Source organism: Psammomys obesus, unplaced genomic scaffold (genome assembly GCF_907164565.1).
Source record: "Psammomys obesus unplaced genomic scaffold, mPsaObe1.curated_primary_1811, whole genome shotgun sequence".
NCBI lineage: Eukaryota > Metazoa > Chordata > Mammalia > Rodentia > Muridae > Psammomys > Psammomys obesus.
Genome location: NW_026596117.1, coordinates 17149461 through 17169511, shown reverse-complemented (window position 1 = coordinate 17169511; position 20051 = coordinate 17149461). Strand labels below are relative to the sequence as shown.

At 39.9% G+C, this 20051-nt stretch overlaps 1 non-coding gene across 1 annotated transcript; it reads left to right on the top strand.

Moving 5' to 3' along the window:
• Positions 1-19148: 19148 nt before the first annotated feature.
• On the top strand, positions 19149-19279 carry LOC129692934 (small nucleolar RNA SNORA17). Its single transcript, XR_008722795.1, has one exon. It is a non-coding gene; the product is annotated as a small nucleolar RNA SNORA17 (small nucleolar RNA).
• Positions 19280-20051: the final 772 nt, after the last annotated feature.

Here is a 20051-nt window from a genome sequence, read left to right as displayed (position 1 = left end):
AATCCTACTGAGTTTGGTAAAAGTTTTTACCCATGGAGTATGTATCAATATACAAGAAAAAAAGTGAAAACACCAAGCAACTTATGTGTCATATTGTAGACTTCTAAGAAAAGATTGTCTGTAGTACAGTAGCCATGAGTGTGCTTTTGTGTTAATCTTACCATCTATAAATTGTCTGAAAGTTCACAAGCTAAAAAAACATTAGTGGACTCTAACATACCCAGGGGTTAGGCTTGAGATAATATTTTTCAAGGGATAGAATTTCAATGACTTAATATTCCAATTGAAATTCAATATCATAGACTACAATCAAGATAGAACTCAGTATGTAAAGCAAAGATCTACTTGCACTTTAAAGAGAAAATTCATTCCTCTGTACCTTACTTCAAAATCCTTTTTGGTTATACATTGGAATGGGGAAAGGCTTCTCATCTTCAAAGCCAAGTTCAATAATACATAGGAAGCTATGAAATAAGAAGAGCTGTCACCCAAGATTAACATGCATGTTTGCGACTGAGGTAAAGGCTGTTGCTTTTAAGGACATTCAGTGTCTTTTGAAAATTTTATCAACAAGATCAAACTGCACAAGACCAGACTTTTAAAGGGAATTTTTGCCCTACAACAATTTTTAAAGAACTTGGCCTGATGAACAATAAAATATGAATAGCTTTACAACTATGTTTAGCTCATGCTATAATAAATAATTTAGAACATTTCATTTGGAATTCTTTAATGATATAGAATATCTTCCATCAAAAGTTTTAAACAATAAATTATATGTAAATATCCTTACTATTAGTTTTAAAAAAGATTTTGAAGCACAATCTTTAAAATTACTAGAAACATTTTTAAATCATACAAAAGAGCTCCTATTTAAAAACTTTCTAGGTTTTGCTGTTAAATAATAACCAAATTTGCAAGTATATTTACAAGGTTATGTAATTCCCAATTTGCCAAAATTTAACTAAGACAGAAAGGTATGCTCGGAATATCTTTATTCAGGAATTGAAATACAAAAAAATAAAAAAAAAAAGGAATTGAAATACGTTTCTTAATAATAATGCTCATTTCACAAAGAGCTCTTTAGAAGGTATATTCTTTCCATATTTATTTTATTTTTCAGATTTTTCAAATATCCATCTTATGTATTTTATACAAGTAATGTATAGTCTTAATGAACCACTAGAAGATATCAACTGCATGAAATTATAACTGAAAAAATGGTAAACTTCTTGATGTAAAAATGTAGATAATTTCAGTCAGATTTTAAATGAAATCTAAAATGACTCAGTGTGGGGCAGAGCACTGAGTGTCTACATTTTTTTTTTTTTTTTTTTTTTGCATAAGCAAACCAAAGTGATTCCGCCAGGGTTACTCAATAGGCCATCATTCAGAAACAAATTCTGATGCAGAACTGGTCTAGTACTAGAAAGGAACAGTCCTTTGATTTCCTTAGTAAAAGTAAATGTAGCAGAAATGGAGCGATGAATTTAACAAGTACAAATTTAAAACTGAAGCATGTCAGATAATTTTTATGGAGAATAAAACACAGATAGTAAAATGATAACTTATTTTCAATCAAAATTTCAGCCCAACTTCAGAGTGACTGAATATTTTTAAAAATCAATAAAAAAAAAAGTGAGAAGGGGAGTTAGTATGATGTGGAAAGGATAGGAGCTCCACAAGGACCAAATATATCTGAGCACAGGGGTCTTTTCTTAGACTGACACTCCACCAAGGACCATGTATGAACATAACCTAGAACCTCTGCTCAGATGAAGCCCATGGTAGCTCAGTAACCAATTGGTTTCCCATAGTGAGGGGAACAGAGACTATCTCTGACAGGAACTCAGTAGCAGGCTCTTTGAACTCCCCACCCCCCAAGGGAGGAGCAGTCCTGATAGGCCACAGAGGAGGACTTTGCAGCCAGTCCTGAAGATACCTAATAAAACATTGTCAGATGAAAGGGGAGGAGGTCCTCCCCAATCAGTGGACTTGGAAAGGGGCAGGGAGAAAATGAGGGAGGGAGGGTGGGATTGGGAGGGAATGAGGGAGAGGAATACAGCTGGAATACAGAGTTAATAAAATGTAACTAATAATAAAAAATAATAAAATTAAATTAAAAAAAATAGTGAGCATCCTAACAGTAAGGCAGACTAAGCACCTGGAAAGCAGACCGTTCATGTATTTTATATGCCCAGCACAGAAGTATGATTCACTTAGAAATGGCTGAATAAATACGAGTTGACACAAAATTACACACTATAGAAAATACGTTCATCTTCTTATCAATTATGTCTGTATTGAGTGTTACTGGAATTAGTAAGAGGTGGAAAAATAATCCCTATGACACCTGGTGGTAAGTCGAAGGTTACATGAATCCATTCGGGAATCATTTTGTAAATGACATATGAATGATGATTAAGCAAATAGAGGTAGGTCTGATTGTTTATCTTAAGTTTAGTAGACCATTGGATCATTTGATAAGTGTTTTTTTGAGTACAAGGCATTCAGTCCTTAATCAAACAGATATTGATTGACCATCTACTATGTCTCAGGCATTATGTAGATGCAGGGAGTAAATTATGTAAAGAGAAAAGCAGCTCTCTCTGTCTTTCGAATTCTAGTATGGGTAGCAGACAATAAACAATGCATACAAGTTAGTACTGTGGTATGTTAATTAGTTTTATGCTAAGAAGAAACTGAGCAAATATGGACAGAAAGCACGATAGGACAACGGCAAGAGACCCAAAGAGAACATAATGTCTGAGTCACCACATCTTTCATGTACGTCACTTAGCTGTGCATTCAATCAATGGGAAATATATTTCACAGGAAACGGAAGTGACTGGCTCAGTATGGCTGAAGGGCATCATGTAGTTCTCGGGTTCTTTCTCTCTCCCTTATCTGCTTAGAGCACTGGCTTCAAGCAGCTCACAGCCACCTCGGTGCAGCAAATATAATGCTGGGGAGGATGAGTGGCGGGCACTATTTTTTCCTGTTGCTCCTGTTCAACCAAGGAGATGTGTTTCCTCTAAGATTTCACCTCAAGTGCACTTTTCACCCTCACATTTTATTGGTTTGAATATCCCTGCCTTCCTAAACAATGGAATAATCATACTTGGCTTAGAACAGAGAGTTAGGGTCATTGGTTGATTCAAGATTGATCAAGGAGATAAATTTCACGTGAAAGTCAAATTTCCTGAAATCTGCTTTTGTTCTCTCTTTTTCTACAACACCTATAGTCAGTAACATATAAATATTAAAACTAGAATACAAAATTTGCACATTTATCTTTAGCAATGCTATAATTTTAAATTAATAATCATATGTCAAGTTTTTCCCTAATGACAAAATTAAAGATGACATTGTTCTGTCCATGGTCAGTGGAAATTTTTTTTCAAGATGCAAACATTTTACTAAGTTTAAAATGCATGCATGTTTAGTAAATATTTATGTTACATATAAAGTGAGTGTCTACCATTTATATCACATTCTGCAGCTATGTGTTGATACACTTCAGTGACTTAACTTTAGTCAAGTTCCCAGTGTGTAACTTTGGCAAAGAAGAGTCCTATGAAGCTGAGACTCTCTTAGAAGCAGGCCTGCATTTTAGTATTTGCTAATGAATGTTCCTGTAGTATCACTTTCAGGGCGATCTTCAGATATTCCAGGTTCAAACATTTGTTTTTTTGGTTTTTTGTTTTCCTTTCTAAATTTAGTTTTGTTCTGGTTAAAATACCATTTGAGAGATGGCGAGACGGCTCAGTGAGTAAGACATGAAGTACGATCATGAGCACCTGACTCAAATTTTGTGAACTGTTAATTTAAGTCCCATAATATCCCAAGTTGTCTTTCACCCTCTGAAAATAATGAATCACTTACTAAAAAGACAAGATTCCATTAAAAAGAAAGAGACACTGTAGAACATGATAAAACAAAGCCTTCTCCATACTGGAATGTGAGCAGAGTCTGCTTTTCACACAGCAGCCTAGGAACAGACTGAAAAGTTTAAAATCAACTGGCCTATTTCCTAATTAGTATGCTGGGAGCCTGTCAGTCCATCTTAAATCAGGAAGAAAAAAAATCTCTAAGCAGAAAGAGAATGTAAGGTTTCTAATAATGAGGTTCACACAATGCTGAACTAGCCTCACTGTCATCCTCTTCACTGAGGACTGAAACTGTGATGAATGTACTGTGTCTTTATTAATGGTTTTCTGAGGACATGGGAATCTTTTCATAGAGAAGAACTATTGACACTGATTCCAACTTGAGAAATTCCAAAACTGAACAAACCAAATTCAAATGTTGTTACTGTCACTAAAGAGGACTTTGTCACAGAAATGTGCTAACAACTAAGGGAAGAGTTTCTGTGTGAGTACTTTTCATAATTCATAGGCAGAGATATCTTGCCAGGTCACAAGAAATAGATTTTCTAAAAGGTGGACTTATCAATGAAGAGTGTTCAGTGTTCATTCAGGCTTCAGAAGGTTCCGCAACTTTCAGTGTATAAACTCAGCACGCAGGCAGAGCTTCTGCTGGGGGGAATAATGCTGTGACAGATACTTTATGTAATTCAGATGACACAAACATAGACAAAAAATGTAATGACATTGAAGCGATGAGTCCAGGAGCTGATCACTTTTCAGAGAAGGTATTTTAGACGATGTGAGTTAAAATAAAGTATAAGAATTGGAGATGTCACTCAGAGGTAGAACATGTGCCCACCATATGGGAAACCTTAGGATGTAGACTGTTCCATGTTCTCCTCACATGTTCTTCACACTGTGGCCAGGAGGGAGTAAGAGAGAGAGAGAAAAAGAAGATGGGTCAACTCAACATTCCAGGCCTTCAGCACTGGATTCAGATGCCTGTGGACTACCTTCGTGAACTGTTTAACTATGGAATTCCCACAGCCTCTCAATCATGAAAATGGCCATTGTTGGACAGTGAACCCATATCAATTGTAAGCCAATCTATTAAATCTAGTTTGGTTTGTCTACAGGATCTAGACTAATATAGGTTTGTGAAATGAAGGGAGGAAAAGAAGAAGGAAGGAAAAGGAGGAAATGTTTTGGTGTCTTCTCTATAAAGGAAAATCATTAGTGCCTATTGTGTCAGGGTCCCAGTCAACTCTTAGACTCTCATTTAAATTTACTTCCTTCTTAAAGATTCTATCTGCAAATTCAGACACACTGAAAGTTAGGGCATCATCATATTAATTTGGAAGTAGCACAGTTGAGGACATAACAAGGTCTTCACTTAAAACATACAAAGTCAGTAAAAGTGCTTGCAGGCACCTGTCTCTAAATCTGACCTTTCCTTCACAATGCTACATTCTGTGTGTCTTTGTGTGTATGTATATGTGTGTCTGTGTGTCTGTCTGTGTATATTACGTGTTGTGTGTGTTTACACATGCATACATACTATAACTGGTTTTGATGCCAACTTTTCAAAAATTGTAATCTCCTAGGTAGCCTCACCTGAAGAGCTGCCCCAGTTACCTTGATTAATGTGGGAAGATTCACCTCAAATGTGAGCAGCACCTTCTCACAGAAGTCCAGATACAAATGCCGTATGGAAGGTCATCCTGTGGTTTGCTCACTTGGTATTTCTTTTTGCTCTCTTGCTGTTGCTGCTGTTGCTACTGACATTTCATCACTGATAGCACAGAAAGAGCATCTTCGAGCTTTCTTCTTGTATTTCGGACACCAGCAGATCTCCAGCAAACTTCCAGGCTTTTGTTGCTGGATTGAACTACTGAGACACCCAGCCTTGTAGACTGAGTAGTTATCATTTGTTGCCTCCCAGTGAGAGAAAGAGATTTTCAGGGCTTTCTCCCATTGTTGAGGCACCGAGCATCAAGGACTGAACAACTCCCTCGGGGTCTCCGATTCTCATGTGTGATTTAGGTGCTGTTACTTTTTGAAACTGATTTAATAAATTCTTATAACATCTATATCTATTAATAAATTCTTATAATATCTATATTTGTACCTATTTATCATATATATATTTATCATCCATCTGTCCATTTACTATCATTGCTATTTTAACCTACTTAATTTACTGGTTACTAGATTTGAAATGTTTGTGTGTTTTTCAGGAAGTCACCAACACACCTCCAAGATTTCATGGACAGTACTCCAGAAAGCTGTTACTGTTATGAGTGTCCTGAAATTGCTCAAGTAAATCTTAATTTTGTTAACAGCTTCATTACATTAAAAAAAAATCTAAACAAGAGAAACAAAACACACTCCTCATAGTCTTCAACGCCAAGCCCAAAGTCCTTGTTACTTTATGTCACTGAATTTTCCTACCTGCTGCCATTTTTCTCAGCATCTTCATTCTCCCTCTCCCCATGCCATCTTTTACAAGCAAAGCACATGTACCTGACCACTGTTCTGAACACACACAATGTTTCCTGTTTCTTTCCCTTGAATGAAGCTCCCCATGCTCTCCTGGCACTATTTATCAAAGCCCTCCCCTTTTCTCTTCTTCTCAGCTCTGCATTCTCCATTTTCTGGCAAGCTTCCACTTCTTTTCAGCCTTAAACAGTGTACCTTTATTGTCTGATTTCTCTGAGCCAAGATTACCACCTTCTGTTGAATCTGAAAGGCCCTCTTTCCACAGGCTCATGTTTTGAATGTTTGTTTCTTTGCTGGTGGCAGCTGTTTGTGTGTCTTAAGACATAGAATTTTTAGGACCTGGGGTCTGGCTAGCAGAGGTGGGGCACTAGGGACCAGGCTTTGAAGGTTATACTTGTTTCTGGCTCTAATCCAGTCTACCTCTGGTCTGTCATACCTGGCTAGCTCTAAAAACACATCCATTTGCCAAGGATTGAACAGCTTCCTATGACATACCTTCCCCGCCATGATGAAACAAAATCTCTCTAAAACTATGCCAAGCTAAATCTTTTATTCCTTAAATTGTTCTGTCAAGTGTTTTTGCAACTGCAACAAAAATTAACACTACATCTTCCTGGAAAAGGCTGAACTAGTGACTGGACTGAGTGACTGTTTTCTACTTTCTGGTATCTTTTTTGAGATTATTCCAAACTTATATCCCCCATTTTTTTCTTCTGATTAAGACAATGAATTCCTTGAGGACAGAAACCAAGTCTTATTCATCCTATATTTTTATATTAACATGGTGTCAGTGATTATGTGGTTTCATGTGTATAAACAAAATATTAATGTAAAGATTGTTGGATAAATGAATGAAAGAATGATTAATCTTGTCTAGAAAAGTGACACATTTCTTCTGATGAAGTATAAAGAAAGGAAGAAATAAGAATGTAAGGACCATAATAGAAAAATAAAGCTTCTCTAAATAGTTACAGTAGAGAGGACTTAAGGCAGGTGTGTTAGTCCCAGGGGAACAAAGGTCAGGTGGTCCACCATTCAGGTAATAAGATGATCCATTAAGATGATCCAATAAGACGATACATGTAGCAACCCAGGCTACATGTAACACCTCAAGATTCTACAGTCCACAACAGAGTAAACAATGGAGAAAGGACTATGCCGGGTGAAGAGGATGCAACATGGATGCCAAAGACCTAGTCACTGCTTAGGCATCCCAGAGAAAAGACTCTTACTCCTGTGTATCTACCAACTGAAAGTTTAGCTGGGAAAGAACTATAAGCAGAGAGGTACTGCATCAAAACAGAAAAAATACCTTAGGCATGGTCTATAGTTAAGGTATCTGAGGAGCTTCCTGGGATGTGCTGAGGTTCTCAGGCCAAATAAACATGGTCCTGATATACACAGGACTGTGAGGGTGTGCTGTAGGAACCAGTCTAAAAAACTGAAATGTTTCCAGAAAATCATATTGCATAGGCTATGCCTCAAGGCTGGTCTGGGGAGGGTAGCTACCCTCTAAAAGCCTTCAGGAGACTTATGACTAACTGTGGTCCACTCTGAGAGATCATCAGAGTTCAGTGAAAAGTAGAGTCAGAGAGGGCGAATATCCAGAATATATAAAAAACTAAAGAAGTTAAAAAGCAACAAATCAAGTATTCCAATTTAAAAATGGGGTAGGGAGCTAAACAGAGAATTCTCTGTAGAGGAATGTAGAATGACAGAGAAGCACTTAAAGAAATGTTCAACGTCCTTAGCCATCAGAGAGCTGCAAATCAAAATGACCCTGAGATTTCACCTCACACCCATCAGAATGGGTGTAAAAACTCAAGTGGCAACACATGCTGGAGAGGTTGTGGAGAAAGGGGAACCCTCCTCCATTGCTGGCAGAAATGTAAACTTGTACAATTACTTTGGAAATCAATCTGGCACTTTCTCAGACAATTAGGAATAGTGCTTCCTCAAGATTCAGATATACCACTCCTAGGCATATATCCAAAAGTTGCTCAAGTACACAACAAGGACATTTGTTCAACCATGTTTATAGCAGCTTTATTCATAATAGCCAGAATCTGGAAACAACCCAGATGTCCCTCAAAGGAGGAATGGATACAGGAATTGTAGTATATTTACACAATGGAATACTACTCAGCAATTAAAAACAGGGAAGTCATGAAATTTGCAGCCAAATTGTAGGACCTAGAGAAGATCATCCTGAGTGAGGTATCCCAGAAGAAGGAAGACACACATGATATATTCTCACTTATAAGTGGATAGTAGACTTATAAGATAGGATAAACATACTAAAATCTGTACACCTAAGGAAGCTAAACAAGGAGGATCCGGGATAAGATAATCAGTCCTCATTCAAAAAAACAAATGGGATGGACATTGGAAGTAGGAGAAAACAAGAAACAGGACAGGAGCCTACTATAGAGAGCCCCTGAAAGACTCTACCTATCAGTGTGTCAAAGCAGGTGCTGAGACTCATAACCTAGCTTTGAGCAGAGTACAGGGAATCATATGAAAGAAGGGGGAGTTAATAAGACCTGGAGAGGACAGGCGCTCCACAAGAAGCAAATATACCTGGGCACAAGGGTCTTGTCTGAGACTGATTCTCCAAACAAGGACCATTCAGAGATATAACCTAGAACCTTTGTTCGGACATAGCCCATGACAGCTCGGTATCCAAGTGGATGTCCTAGTAAAGGATCCAGGGACTGTCTCTGACATGAACTCAGTGGCTAGCTCTTTGACCTCCCCACCCCACATGGGAGAAACAACCTGGCTAAGCCACAGAGGAAGACATTGCAGCCATTCCTGGTGAGACCTGATAAGCTAGGTTCAGATGAAAGAGGAGGAGGACCTCCCTTATCAGTGAACTTAGAGAGGGGCAGGGATGAGTCGAGAAATGGAAGGTGGAACTGGGAGGGAATGAAGAGGGTGCTACAGCTGAGATACAAAATAAATAAACTATAATTAATATAAAAATAAAAATAATAAAGAAAGAAAGCTGGAGTCAGATTCCTCACAAGGAATCCTCTAGCATTCAAGACATCAACTATGGAACTATTTATCTGAAAAAATAATAATAATAACAGTGAGAGTCTCAGCTTTATGAACACTGAATTGAATAAAAGACCCCAAAGATGAGAAAAGCTCATGGTTGCTTCTGTCAAGCCATTTTGTTTGGCTACTTCTGCTCAGAAAGAAAATATATTGACTTCTGTTTCATTTTAGCATGATGCCTCTTGCGTGAAATCTCACTGGAATCTTAATTGGAACCCTTTTGTGAGATTTTGGTAAATATTACCTCAAGGGTTACATTTTCTCTCCCCCCTACCTCTTCCCACAACCACACACACCATTCTTGTTCACATGTCAGAACTAAGAAGTGAGCTAAGAAGTGTGCTCAGAACACAACGATGTAGCTGGTCTTCTGGTTATCATCGTATTTTCTCCACTTTTAAAAAGTCTACTTGCGACCAGGAGAACACTGCATCTAAGAAGCAGGACAACATTTTCCGTGCAGCGACCAAGAGACTGAACTTTGGACCCTAAAACAACAGCGATTGTGTTTCCCAGGTGAGAGGAAACCCCTATGGCATGGGAATCAGGTGGGTCCAAGCTCAGGCCACACAGCCAGAACCTGGAAGAGATCCCAGGTCACGCAGGCACTAGGTCCCCAGACCAGAGCCACACGCCTATGTGTCCTCATCACCTTCCCAGGCTGATCGGTGGGCACAAAAACACCAGAGACGGGGAGTCCCAGTCGTGAAAAAAACCCACAAGGAAGGAAAGCAGCGGGACTGGCCATGGGTCACCCAGTCTTTCCTGGGAAAAGTCTCACAGACCGGCGGGTACCCACCGCCATCACTGAACTGGCCTCCCCCACCAGCACGGACAGGGGCTGCGCCCAGCTCTCTAGCACAAACGGAGCTGTGTGCCCTAGTGCAACAGAGACAGGGAGTTCCTGCTGGCAGAAGGCCACACAGGGAAGGAAGGAAACAGTACTGACTTGGGATACTCAGGCTTTACCTGGGGAAAGTCTCGCCCAGACCGGTGGGTACAAGCCTCATCACTGAACTGGGCTCCCACCACCAGTGTCAGCGCCAGCGCCAGCACAGAGAGGAACTGCGCACCCAGCTCTCTTGCACAGACAGAGCTGCGCGCCCTAGTGCAACACAGTCTGGGAGTTCCTGTCAGGAGAGGACCCCACAGGGAAGGAAGGAAACAGTATTGACTTGGGCTACCCACGCTTTACCTGGGGAAAGTTTCTCACAGACCTACAGGTAAGGGCCCCATCACTGAACTGGCCCCAGGCCAGAAGCGCAGAGAGTAGTTGGGCACCTAGCTCCTGCAGACTAGGAGGCAGGCACATGTGCCGCCAGCCCAGAGTCCTGCTTTGTACCAACTATTCCTCACAGACAGATCTGTGTGCCCCAGGACACCAGAGACTTGGTGTCACTGTCTGGAGAAATCCTCACAAGGAACTAAGCAAAGGGGACAGACTTAGGCCACCCAGTATATCCCTGGAAAAGTTCCCACAGACTGGCCCAACCCAGAGACCTGCTATGCACCAGATAGCCTGCTGTTACCAGGAGAGCAGTACTCACCCTTCACAGATACTGCTTGGGTACTGGGGCACAAAGCTCCAACCTCAGACCTTCAAAAGCCCAGGATCCCCGAGATCAACCCCCAGATACTGCTCCATGGAGCAACCACTTATCCCTAACAAAACTGACCAAACCACTGGACACACAGGTTACAGCAGCAGATCACTAAATTCACAGCAAGAAACTGGGCAACTGTCTTCAGGACTTCTTCTGGTGAGAGGAGAGCCCTCTCGACTAATTAGGACCACAGTTACCATTCAGGTCTCTACGCCTGAGGCGAGCAGCAGCATCTTCTGAAAAACACCAGCCATCCAGTGACTATACCCAAAAATCTGAGAACGCTTCCTTCAGAAAAACACATCTTCCTGCCAAAGGGATTCTCTCCACCACAGGATTCCAGGAAAAACCAGAAATCAACTTCAAAAACCTAAGATAACCCAATGAGTAGAGGCCAGCATAAAAGTTCAAACAACAAAAGCCAGAGTAATATGGCATCTCCAGAACCCAGTTATCCAGGGACAGGTAAGGTAGCCCTAGACACCCCAGCATAACTGAAATGCAAGAAGAGGACCTAGCATCTATGATCACGAAGAAGATATCAGAGGAAACAAATAAAATGTGTAAAGAAATATAGGAAGATAAAAACAAACAGTATATGGCCATCTGTAAAGAAATAGAGGAAGTTGCAGCCAAAGAGTTAGAGGCCTATAGAAAGGAAATGCTTAAATCACTGAATGAAAAAGAGGATTGTTCAAACAAAGAGCTGAAGGAATTGATGGAAAAACAGGAAAATACAGTCAGACAAGTGAAGGAAATCAACAAAATGGCTCAAGACCTGTAGATAGAATTGGAAAACTTAAAGAAAACACAAATGGAGGAAATTGTGGAAAGAAAGAACTTAGGGAAGAAAACAGGAACCACAGAAGTTAGCATAACCAATAGACTACAACAGATGGAAGAAAGAATCTCAGGTGTGGAAGATACCATGGAAGAAATAGATGTATCTGTCAAAGAAAATGTTAAATCTAAAAAATTCCTGACACAGACCGTCCAAGAAATTCAAGACAACATAAAAAGACAAAACCTAAGAATAATAGGTGTATAGGAATAGCGCTTCCTCAACATCTAACCATACCACTCCTAGGCATATACCCAAAAGAGGCTCAAGTACACAAAAAGGACATTTGCTCAACCATGTTTGTAGCAGCTTTATTTGTAATAGACAGAAGCTGGAAACAGCCCAGATGCTTCTCAACTGAAGAATGGATGCAGAAACTGTGGTACATCTATACAATGGAGTATTACTCAGCAATGAAAATAAGGAAATCATGAAATTTGCAGGTAAATGGTGGGACCTGGAAAGGATCATCCTGAGTGAGTAGTCCCAGAAGCAAAAAGACACACACAGTATATACTCACTCATATAAATATACAACATAGAATAAACCCACTAAAATCTGAACATCTAAACAAACTAAGCAAAAGAGAGGACCCTAACTACAAATGCCCAATCCCCATCCTGAAAGGCAAAGAGGATGGACATCAGAAAAAAAGAAAACAGAAACAACCTCGGAACCTGCCACAGAGGGCCTCTGAAAGACTCCTCTGCCATGCAGACTGTCAAAGCAGATGCTGAACCTGATGGCCAACTGACGGGCAGACTGAATGGAATTTTATGTAAAAAGTGGGAAATAGTAAGAACTGGAGAGGACAGGAACTCCACAAGGAGAGCAACAGAACAAGAAAATTTGAACACAGGGAACTTCCCAGAGACTCATACTCCAACCAAGGACTATTCATGGAGATAACCTAGAACCCTGACAATGCAGCCACTTCTGATGAGAACTGATAGACTAAGATCAGAAAGAAGGAGAGGAGGACCTCCCCTATCAGTGGACTTGGGGAGGGGCATGCATGCAGAAAGGTGGGAGGGTGGGACTGGGAAGGTAGGAGGGAGGGGCTTATGGGAGGATACAAAATGAATAAAGTGTAATTAATAAAAGTTAAAAAAAATGGAAAAAAAAAGAATAATAGGTGTAGAGGAAAAAGAAGATTCCCTGCTCCAAGGAACAGAAAATATTTTCAACAAAATCATTGAAGAAAATTTCCCCAACTTAAAGGAGAGACCAATAAGAATTCAAGAAGCCTACAGAACATCCAATAAATAAGACCAGAAAAGAAAATCCTCCCGCCACATAATAATCAAAACAGTAAGTATACAGAACAAAGAAAAAATACTAAAAGCTGCAAGGGAAAAAGGCCAAGTAACATATAATGGCAAAACCATTAGAAGCACACCTGACTTCTCAACATAGACTATGAAAGCCAGAAGTGCCTGGACAGATATCATGCAGACCCTAAGAGAACACAGATGTGAGCCCAGGCTACTATACCCAGCAAAACTCTCAGTCCTCATAAATGGAGAAAACAAGATATTCAATGACAAAAATAAATTTCAACAATACCTACACACAAATCCAGCGTTACAAAAGACACTAGAAGGGAAAATACAACCCAAGAAAACTAGCTACATTCAAGAAAACATAAGAAATAAATAACCTCACTACAGTAAAACAAAAAGCAACCAAACACACAACCTTATGACCACAGCCAACATCAAAATCAAAGGATCTAACAGCCACTGGACACTAATCTCTCCCAACATCAACGGACTCAATTCTCCAATAAAAAGACACAGACTAACAGAATGGATGTGTAAACAAAACCCAGCAATCTGTTGCATACAAGAAACTCACCTAAGTCACAAAGATAGACATTACCTGAGAGTAAAGGGTTGGAAGATGGCTTTCCAAGCAAATGGACCTAAGAAGCAAGCAGGAGTAGCCATTCTAATATCTGATAAAATAGACTTTCAACCAAAATTAATCAAAAGAGATGGAGAAGGACACTACATACTCATCAAGGGAAAACTCCAACAAGAAGACGTCACAATCCAGAACATCTATGCCCCAAATACAAGGGCATCCACATTTGTAAAAGAGACATTGATAAAATTTAAACCACACATAGATCCACACACATTAATAGTGGGAGACTTCAACACCCCACTCTCAACAAAGGACAGGTCAACTAAACAGAAATTAAACAAAGAAACAATATATCTAACAGAGGTCATGAATCAAATGGACATGACAGACATTTACAGAACCTTACACCCAAACACAAAAGAATTTACCTTCTTCTCAGCACCTCATGGAACCTTCTCCAAAATAGACCATATAGTTGGTCACAAAGCAAGTCTCAACAGATACAAGAAGATTGAAATAATCCCTTGTATCCTGTCTGATCACCATGGAATACAGCTGGACCTCAACAAAAACAGAAATAGCAAAAAGCCTACACACACATGGAAACTGAACAACTTGCTACTACATGACAACTGGGCTAAGGAAGAAATAAAGAAAGAAATTAAAGTCTTCCTAGAATTAAATGAAAATGAAGATACAACATACCCAAACTTGTGGGACACAATGAAAGCAATGCTAAGAGGAAAGTTCATAGCACTAAGTGCCTTCAAGAAGAAATTCGAGACAGCTCATTCAAGCAACTTAATGGCTCACCTAAAAACCCTAGAAAAAGAAGTAGACACACCAAAAAGGAGTAGACAGCTGGAAATAACCAAACTCAGGGCTGAAATCAATCAATTAGAAACAAATAAAACAATTCAAAGAATCAATGAAACCAAAAGTTGGTTCTTTGAGAAAATCAACAAGATCGACAAACCCTTTGCCAAACTAACTAAAAGGCAGAGAGACACCATCCAAATCAACAAAATCAGAAATGAAAAGGGGGACATACCTACAGACACTGAGAAAATCCAAACAATCATTAGGACTTACTTCAAAAGTCTATACTCAACAAAATTTGAAAACCTAAATGAAATGGACAATTTTCTTGATCGATTTGACTTACCAAAGCTGAATCAGGACCAGGTAAATCAATTAAATAGTCCTATATCCTCCAAGGAAATAGAAGCAGCAATCGAAAGTCTCCCATCCAAAAAAAAGCCCAGGACCAGATGGTTTCAGCTCAGAATTCTACCAGACCTTCAAAGAAGAGCTAACACCAATTCTCCTCAAACTCTTCCACAAAATAGAAACAGAAGGAACATTACCAAACTCATTCTATGAAGCCACAGTCACCTTGGTACCTAAACCACCCGAAGACCTAACAAAGAAAGAGAATTTCAGGCCAATCTCCCTTATGAACATTGATGCAAATATACTCAACAAAATATTTGCAAACCGAATACAAGAATACATCAAAGATATCATCCACTATGACCAAGTAGGCTGGCTTCATCCCAGGTATGCAGGTTCAATATACAGAAATCCATCAATGTGATCCACCATATTAACAAACTGAAAGAAAAAAAACACATGATAATCTCCCTAGATGCTGAAAAAGCATTTGACAAAATCCAACATCCATTCATGTTTAAAGTATTGGAGAGATCAGGGATACAAGGCACATATCTAAATATAGTAAAGGTGATATACAGCAAGCCTACAGCCAACATCAAACTGAATGGAGAGAAACTTAAAGCAATCCCACTGAAATCAGGGACAAGACAAGGCTGCCCACACTCTCCATATCTCTTCAACATAGTTCTGGAAGTCCTGGCTAGAGCAATAAGACAGTTGAAGGAGATCAAGGGGATACAAATTGGAAAAGAAGAAGTCAAATTATCAGTATTTGCAGATGATATGATAGTATACATGAGTGACCCCAAAAACTCTACCAGGGAACTCCACAGCTGATAAACACCTTCAGCAATGTTGTCGGATACAAAATTAATTTAAAAAAATCAGTAGCCCTCCTATATACAAAAGACAAAAGGGCTGAGAGAGATATTAGGGAAACAACACCCTTCAAAATAGTCACAAATGACATAAAGTACCTTGGAGTAACCCTAACCAAGCAAATCAAAGATTTGTATGAAAAAAATTTCAAGTCTCTGAAGAAAGAATTAGAAGAAGATATGAGAAGATGGAAAGATCTCTCATGCTCATGGCTTGGCAGGATTAACATAGTAAAAATGGCCATCTTACCAAAAGCAATCTACAGATTCAATGCAATTCCCATCAAATTGCCAACACAATTCTTTACAGACCTAGAAAGAAAAATTCTCACCTTCATATGGAATAACAAGAAACCCAGAATTGCTAAAACAATCCTCTACAATAAAAGATCTTCAGGGGATATCTCCATCCCTGATCTTAAGTTGTACTATAGAGCAACAGTAATAAAAACTGCATGGTACTGGCATAGAAACAGAATGGTGGATCAGTGGAACCGAACACAGGACCCAGAGATAAACCCACACACTTATAAAAACCTGATCTTTGACAAAGATGCCAAAACCATACAATGGAGAAAAAACAGCATCTTCAACAAATGGTGCTGGTCCAACTGGATGTCTACATGTAGAAAAATGAAAATAGATCCATACTTATCACCCTGCACAAAACTGAAGTCCAAGTGGATCAAAGACCTCAACATAAAACCAGACACATTAAATCGGTTAGAAAAAAAAGTGGGAAATACCCTTGAACTCATTGTCACAGGAGACAACTTCCTGAACAGAACACCAACAGCACAGGCTCTAAGAGCAACAATCAATAAATGGGACCTCATGAAGCTGAAAAGCTTCTGTAAATCAAAGGATACTGTCATCAAAACAAAACCACTGTGCACAGATTGGGAAAGAATCTTCATTAACCCTCTATCTGATAGAGGACTAATATACAGTATATATAAAGAACTAAAGAAGCTGAAAAGCAGCAAACCAAGTAATCCAATTAAAAAATGGGGAACAGAGCTAAACAGAGAATTCTCTGTAGAGGAATATCGAATGGCAGAGAAGCACTTAAAGAAATGCTCAACCTCATTAGCCATTAGGGAAATGCAAATCAAAACAACCCTGAGATTTCACCCTATACCCATCAGAATGGCGTAGATGAAAAACTCAAGTGACAACACATGTTGGAGAGGTTGTGGAGAAAGAGGAACCCTCCTTCACTGCTGGTGGGAATGTAAACTTGTACAGCCACTCTTGAAAGCAATCTGGTACTTTCTCAAAGAGGAATAGCGCTTCCTCAAGACCCAGCCATACCACTCCTACGCATATATCCAAAAGAGGCTCAAGTACACAAAAAGGACATTTGCTCAACCATGTTTGTAGCAGCTTTATTTGTAATAGCCAGAAGCTGGAAACAGCCCAGATGCCCCTCAACTAAAGAATGGATGCAGAAATTGTGGTACATCTACAGAATGAAGTATTACTCAGCAATGAATAATAAGGAAATCACGAAATTTGTAGGTAAATGGTGGGACCTGTAAAGGATCATCCTGAGTGAGCTGTCCCAGAAGCAGAAAGACGCACATGGTATATACTCACTCATATAGACATAACATAATATACACCTACTAAAAACTATACATCTAAAGAAACTAAGCAAGAGAGATGACCCTGACTAAAATGCTCAGTCCCCATCCTGAAAGCCAAAGAAGCTGGATATCAGAAGAAGAAGAAAACAGGAAACAACCTAGGAACTTGCCAGAGGGCCTCTGAAAGACTCTGCCCTGCAGACAATCAAAGCAGATGCTGAGACTTATGGCTGACTGTTGGGCAGAGTGCATGGAATCTTATGTAAGAAGTGGGAAATAGTAAGAGCAGGAGAGGACAGAAACCATACAAGGAGAACAACAGAACCAGAAAACTTGAACACAGGGAACTCCCCAGAGACTCATACTCCAACCAAGGACTATTCATGGAGATAACCTAGAACCCCTGCACAGATGTAGCACATGATAGTTCAATGTCCAAGTGGGTTACATAGTAATGGGAAGAGGGACTGCCTCTGACATAATCTGATTGGCCTGCTCTTTGATCACCTCCCCTTGAGGGGGAAGCAGCCTTACCAGGCTATAGAAGATGACAATGCAGCCACTCCCGAAATGATCTGATAGACTAAGATCAGAAGGAAGGAGAAGAGGAACCCCCCCATCAGTGGACTTAGGGAGGGGCATGCATGAAGAAGGGAGAGGGAGGGTGGGATCAGAAGGGGAGGAGAGATGGGCTTATGAGGTTATACAAAATGAATAAAGTGTAAGTAATAGTAAAAAAAATAAAAATAAATTAAAAAGTCTACTTGTGGAGGAGGGAGAGGTTTACCGGGGGATACAAAGTGAATAAAGTGTAATTAATAAAAATAAAAATTAAAAAAACTATGACAAAAAAAGGTCTACTTGTTAAATTCCAGCAAGCAACTTTAAACTGTCACTGTTTTTAACTTCTCAATCCTGTCTTTAGGAATATTCTTCACAAAAAGGCACAGTTTTATCACAGCAATCTAAACATCATCTCTAAGGGAATGTTAGACATAAATCAGATGTGTCTAAAAGCAGGGATGATACGAAATCATTAAAATGAGACATCAGGAAGAAATTCTTATTAAAATGTGTTTTATAACATATGTATTACTTCAACTTCTACAAAAATACAATTACAAGGGCAAGCCTCCAAATGGTAATAAACCACTTTTCTATGTAAAGGTATTATTAGGTACCTATTCTCAAACCCCTTTTTTACTTTTTAAAAACATGTTATGTATTTATTTTTCACAAATCTCTGTGGTCAGTAGATTTAATTTTTATAATACTTTAGGGAATATATTTGCTGTTCTCGTTTGTAGATTTAAAAACAAAACTTCTCTGTGTGAATAAATGATTCTCCAGTTTTCTAGCAGATTTCATCAAACTAAACAAGAAGAAACGAAACCAGGCACAGCTATTAATCAAAATCTGTGTGCAGTCTGGTAAAGCAAAAGAGCAACAGGCTTTAGGTGGTGAGAGTGTAAGACACCTTGACATGTGGCCTGCAGAGGAACAAAAGTTACCTGTGTTAGAGTGAGAAAAAAAATGTCCGAACAAAAGGAAGAAACAGAAGAACTGAGAATAATAAATGTCAGTATCCTGGTTTCATTATGAAGTGAAAAAAATATTGAAAAAAAGAATAAAGTCAAGAGTCCAGCTATGGTTGTCAGTTGTTAAGTGGAAGACAAGAGGATGTTAGGCACCAAATCCAAGTGGATGAGGCACATGGGCATACAGATTCCTTGTGATGGTTTATACATCTGAAAGAAGGTATGCCCCAAGGGTGTTGCAGGTATGGCTGCTGTGTCACATGTGTGTCAGTGGGTGGCAGAGAGGAGAAGGGCTATGTCTGTGCCCAGTGTTCTGACCTGTGAGCATCTAAATGATTAGTAGCCTACCATCCCCTGAAAAACACCAAGCAGGAGGTGACTACTAGTCTGATGCCAGGAGACCTGGACATGGAACTAGCCTGAGATGACCACCAGTCCAGAAACATGCAGGCCTGGCAGCGGGGACAGACCATGCCCAAAATGACCACTACCCAGTGCCATAATGCATGGGCAAAGCTCTCCCAATTCCACTCCTGAGACGACTCTAGACACTCAGAGATCCAGGGCACCATGCAAAGGAGCAAGTAAGTGGTGGAGAAATGGAAAAGAGAAGCAGAAGAATGTGGGCACAATGAAGAGAGGCATAGAGACTCAAGGTTAGTTGAGTAGCTGATAGTAAGAGCTGGAGATGCCACCTGGGACAATGGTGAGGTCCTAGCCTGTGCTGGCATTGGGAGCCACATCTGGGTCCAAGGCCCTACAGTAGTAGCAGTCCGTTACCACCAAAGGCCATTACCCTGGTCTGGGCTGCCAAATGGGGACATGTGGATGTCTGAGAGCTATGCATAACTGGCTCCACCCCTCAGCTGGGAGTACTGAACCTGAAGGCATGACAGCAGGAAAGCTGCCCCTGCCCCTAGTAAGCTGTACTAACTGGGAGAGTAGGGCACCACACATCACCCCAAAAGCACAGTAGAGCTGGCCAGAGTTGTGGGAGTTGCAGTAAGCCGGCCCTGAAGGTATGTGTGTGGAAGAGCTGCCCCTGCTGCTAAGTGACCATATGGTGGCATGGGCGGGAGATACTCTCCTCTCCCCTCGCCACCTGCAGCAGGCAGCAGACATGG